Below are 5321 nucleotides of genomic sequence, written 5' to 3' on the forward strand. Positions count from 1 at the left end.
GGGTACAGGTCGGCGGCTTGAAGCTCTTTAGCCACACAGGTCGGGAAATCGGTTTTTGGACTTAGTTTGGGTTTAATCATGAAGCAATTCGTGTCCGATAATGCTTCATAGGTTCACACCTCAACATTCGAATAGAGTAAAAGCGTCCTTTGTCAGTTCAACTTCCGCTTTCTGTGTAGCATTACTATGACCAAAAAGGTTTATAGTTGTGAGCTGAGTAACTTTCTGGGTCGACACGTGTTTTTCGGTTTGATTGCTTATAGCAAGCTGCTAGCTGGGTGTAACTTCACGCGTTACCCAGCACCTCACGATGCTATTCATTTTGCTCTGGCAGATAGGATCGTACATCTAAGTTCTACAGTTTGTCTAGGCATATATAGTAGAAGGTTCATTACAGGACAAGCTGGTAAATCATGATAAATCAGCTTGACGAACCACGAATTTGTCCTGCAATATAATGCTTAACCAAAAAATATTCAAATTATCTAACATGATCTGACGAGAAATCTTACTTAAGGGCAGGCAATACTGTTCAACTTTAATTCACATTATTAGAATATGTCTAGCACATAAATTATAACTGGTTTTCTCCTCCTACTGCACGTCAACGCTTAGGTTTTGATTTTCCGAAGGACCGCAGTTCCAAGTGTATAGGCCTTGATCAACTTCTTATATAACCTATAACTTATAAGCTTCATCCAGCAGTTTGGCCTACAAATTTAGCCGAAATGTAGTAAGTAACTAGTACGCGTCAAATTATACATTTTGATTTCCACCGAGCAGTTAAAAACAGGCACCGACAGAAAAACAGCGCAGACGCTTATAAGAAAACTTCTGAGAATAAGCTAGCAACACCGCTATACGTAACTAGAACAGTAAGAAGTTTTATAGTATTGCATCAACTAATGGATGGCCCTGCTAGAAGAAGAAGAAGAAGACTTGCATCCGTGGATATCTCAAACACCAGAAAAATCTGTTAAAGTCTGAAGTCACTGTACTTTGGATTCTCTTCTTGGCTTGTCCTCGTTCGTCGTTTCGGTAACGTGAAACTAAGGGCACTGGGTCTCTGAAAAAAAACCTCGATCTTTCTGCCGTCTAGCTTCTCCATTCTCTCCAACAAGATAAAGCTGTGTTCAACATGATACAATACATTTCGCATTTAAGCAGCGGACATCTTGTACCAAATAGCTTGACGCGACACTGACGCTAGTATGTTTGTACATGCATGACATACATTGCATTCGTTAAGACGAACATATCGGGCATATCCATGACGCGATTGAGCCCTTTAGATTATAGTCAATGCAAAGATATCAACGAGTGGCTCGTGACCCTAGAACGAAGTGTGACACTTTACTCGCTCGAAGGGAAGGCATAATGTGGATATCTTAGCAAAATGGTAATGGCTAAAGCAATAATGAGTACAAAAAAACATTGTAGACAAATTTCTCACGTAACAAAATAAGGGGGTCTGCTCATCGGTCAAACTTGTCGGCCGGTCGCCGTTCGTGTTTCTCAGAATGGTTAGAGTTAGAAGATGATTTCAGAAAGTCAGAATGATTAGCTCAAAAGCAGTCTATGCCAGCGTCTCCGTGTAGAAGCCGCATGACGATTTTAAGGATCATCATTGTCTTGACAAAGGTGCAGCGCTAAGTACTGGCCGACGCCGATTTAAATACAGACAACCGAGTTGCAGTTGACTGGGCCAGCCAGGCCCGAAATGGATAAATAGACAATGCTGAACTAGGGGAATGACATTTTCTCTAAACAATGGAAGAAATTCCTCCAGATAACCGCTCGAAGCAAGCAGGCCACTTCATGACTACGCTGGTTCAAACCTAAGCCAGAGCTGAAGTAGCGGAATGATGAGCCACCAGAATGTTTAACTACTTCAATAGTGGCAGAAAGCGCACGAGTTAGTTATCCTGAGTTGTGTCGAGATGAAGTCGGTAGCAAACTTGGTGTTATCACTATGAACGGACTTTTAACGGCTGCATGTAAATAACTATGGCGTACCGAATGTTTTGGCTGTATTGCGAACTAACATCAATGAAAGAAGAACCTTGATTAGATAAATGTCGCATGGCGATGAAGCGCTGATTATAACAAATATGTCAGTTGTTCTTGTTGGTCGGGCATCCAGCTGATAAGATTACTTTTCACGTATTCGAATAAGCTAGGGCTTTGATCTCGACAGGTGCTTAAAGGTCAACTAGAGTCTGCTCCAGTGATTAAATTTTTTCTGAATATCTCAATTTTTAAGTCATCTATGGTCTGCTAGTACGTCACGCTTGAATTCAGTAGAATAATTGTTTCCAATTCGCATCCGGACCTGAATTAGCGCCACATCAATTGGGTCTCTGATCTGAAAGAAGAAAGGATACGTCAAATACAACTTTCGTCAAGCACTGTTCCACGCTTCTGACTCTCAGCACGAAACGAGGTGGGTCTATATTTTGGTTCCCTCTGTTAAATAGATAAGCGCCTTAGCGCATAGCATTTCACACATACGAGACGATAGCACGTATTTGGTTGCCCTAGCGAATGCTGATATAGCCCTAAGGCTCGATAGATAAAAGGCATTTTTCTTTACCCGTGTCCTAACGCATTCAGGTTTAACACATCGGAATGCGTTTTCTCAATGATTTTAGGTTCATTAGAAACAGAGAACTTTTCTCACTCATTTTCAATATCTTCACTAGCTACTTTGCATAGGCGTACTTAGCACAAAAACAACTGACAGTTTCAGCTACTTTAACTGCTTTTTTACTAGTTATTTTAAAAGGTATATATATATATTCATACATAGAAAAAAATCTCTAACTGTTATTAAAAACAGATATAACTTAACCACCTTAAACACTACGTGTCTAACTTAAACACTATTCACGTTCATGCTGCATCTAACTTCAAAAGGTTTAATTTTTTTTCAACAATTTAAAAAATCCTCCTTTGAATAAAATTATGGAATAAAAAATAAGGAGTAAGAGATAAAAAAGATTGTTAATATTACCAAATTCGACTGAGAGTATACGCACGCTTAAAGTTAATGGCAACAACAACATATTGGGTTTACTTGATTTTCACATCAGGTAAATGATTTGTTGGCAACCAACTTCACTCTTAGTAAGAACAAAAAACACAAATTATGGTAGCCTTTGACCGCGGCCTGTGCTATGTCCAAGATACAACTATTTTCTATCGATCCCCTTCCATCCTTGACTGCTAATCACGCGCTAACATTAAGAAAAACGTGAGGTCCAACTGATTTCCAGGGGAGGCACCGAAAAATTGGTCAAGTGTGCAATAGCTTTTGCACAGCGACAAAACAAGAACGATCGCCCGTTTAGGTTGCCTACTATGTGCTGGACATTGATAATTTTGGTATTATGCATCTGCGATGTTTTTAGCGTTATCACACTGCTGTCCTTCACTATGAACACAATGGCCCATTCTAACAATGCACTGGTCTACAACCACTATAGAGTTGTAGTTATGGCTAGAAAGACGTGAAAGACGACGCTTACAAAGAAGAAAGACTTAACGAAAGGCAGCATACCTCAACAACGTTCAGTTATTCCTTTTGGTTGTCCTAGCGGGGGGAGGGGGTCCGCCCCTGTCGTCCTTTCCGTCTTTCACTACGACTAGCTATATTATTGATTGACACAAGCACGCGTAAATAGTATATCGATCGAGTCGAAAGAAACAAGTCAGACTAATCTACCTTATGCTTGTGACTCATTCTGTTCGCGTGCGTAATATCCGTCCAGGTTGAAGGAAAACAACTGATGCCAACCACCAGCTATTAATCCGGTTATATGAACAATTCGTGAAGCTCCCAACGAACAGCCAAAAAAAAAGCAGAAAGACAAAGGCTGGATCCGGATACGAGTCCGTCCCATGACAGCTGCAACGAAGGCGGTACGGCGAAAAGCCATTAATTGGCATTCACAGTTGTCGTTGTAGTACAAATAGTACAGGACAAGCACGAACATTCGCACACTGGATTGTGCCATCGAGTGGTTTGCGCTGCGTTAGCGCTGTACGAAGGGCTGGTTTATCTGTAGGCAAGGCTCGCAACCTTCGACGTCGACAAGTAGAGGAGGTGTAGTTGACGCACAATAGTTAAGCGTCGTCCGACTGCTGCCTGCGGAAAGCTGAAAAAATTGTCAAGACAGTATCAGTATCGGCTTCCATAGAATAGTTCGGCCGTTGCAGAACACAGGAACGCCTTTTCTAAAAGTATAAACCTGCTGCAAAGCCATGGGCAGCCGCCATTGTCACGTGCATTAAGCTCCAATAGGAAAGCCCATGCAATCCGTATGCAGCTCCAACACAGCTACATCGTTTTGCCGCTGCCATCGATTCTATTGACGGAAGCAACTATGGACAAATGAACTGCCAAGAAAGAAGCTAGCGAAGCAGCTAAAGGAGTCGGATTGTTGATAGGGGGACGGCATATAGCTATAGACTATTAGGAAGGACGTTTGTTTTGGCGGCAGCGCCGTTGCGGCAGCCGCTGACATCGAGAGCCATCTCCGTTTATTCCGGAAGTACGGATAGGTAACTGCATGTATGCCGTTGTGATGGCAGCTTTCGTAACAGTTTAGCATCGAAACCATGTCGGCGTGCGTACGGTCGTGCGCGTGAGATCGTGTAATGATAGTCACCGCTTAATGCCGTCATCGGGGGCCAACCGGAACACGCTTCGACCCTCAAAGTTGTTATCAATCAATTAGTCGAACTGAGTGTGAACAGAAAGAGCTAAACACTAATGGGAAAGGTCGGCAGAAGAACGGATCGAGCGTCACACACCAACGCGTCGTGTCCGACCTTCATCGTGTCGCATTAGCTATGCTGAACGACGCCAAGAATACAGGAGACGACCGCTCTGCATTTATGACAATGCGCCCCGTGTAGTAAATGCTGTACGTGCGATGTATACGAAAAAAAAAAACCGATGGCTGGAAGGCGTAGAACTTAGCTATTATGCAATACGGAAATAACAACGAAAAGTATAGTTTAATAAGAACTGTATGTTATTGTATGTACGTGTTCAGACAAAAGTATACTTGAGAGCTGCCTATCGTTTTTGATAAATATACGATATGTGGGCTCGCTAAAGACAATGAAACTCCAAATACTTGTTGGAATTATTTAGAGCAGCAAGCATCGAAGAGCGATCCTAAGGATATTTTGTGCGGTTTAGAATAATCTGAGGCACGCTTGAAATAAATAGCTTCTAGGGTATTTACCAGTATCCCACTATTGCTAGAATCGAAAATATTTTAATCACAAATCAATGTGTCTCGAGGCTCAAA

At 42.0% G+C, this 5321-nt stretch overlaps 1 long non-coding RNA gene across 1 annotated transcript; it reads right to left on the reverse strand.

Annotated features, from left to right (window-relative positions):
* Positions 1–508: 508 nt before the first annotated feature.
* On the reverse strand, positions 509–4079 carry LOC111270345 (uncharacterized). Its single transcript, XR_002686262.2, has 2 exons — positions 3725–4079; positions 509–2365 (listed from the first exon to the last, which is right to left on the reverse strand). It is a non-coding gene; the product is annotated as an uncharacterized LOC111270345 (long non-coding RNA).
* Between the last annotated feature and the right edge of the window lie 1242 nt (positions 4080–5321).

The sequence above is a fragment of the Varroa jacobsoni genome, unplaced genomic scaffold, assembly GCF_002532875.2.
Source record: "Varroa jacobsoni isolate VJ856 unplaced genomic scaffold, vjacob_1.0 scaffold_1465, whole genome shotgun sequence".
In the NCBI taxonomy this organism is placed as follows: Eukaryota; Metazoa; Arthropoda; class Arachnida; order Mesostigmata; family Varroidae; genus Varroa; species Varroa jacobsoni.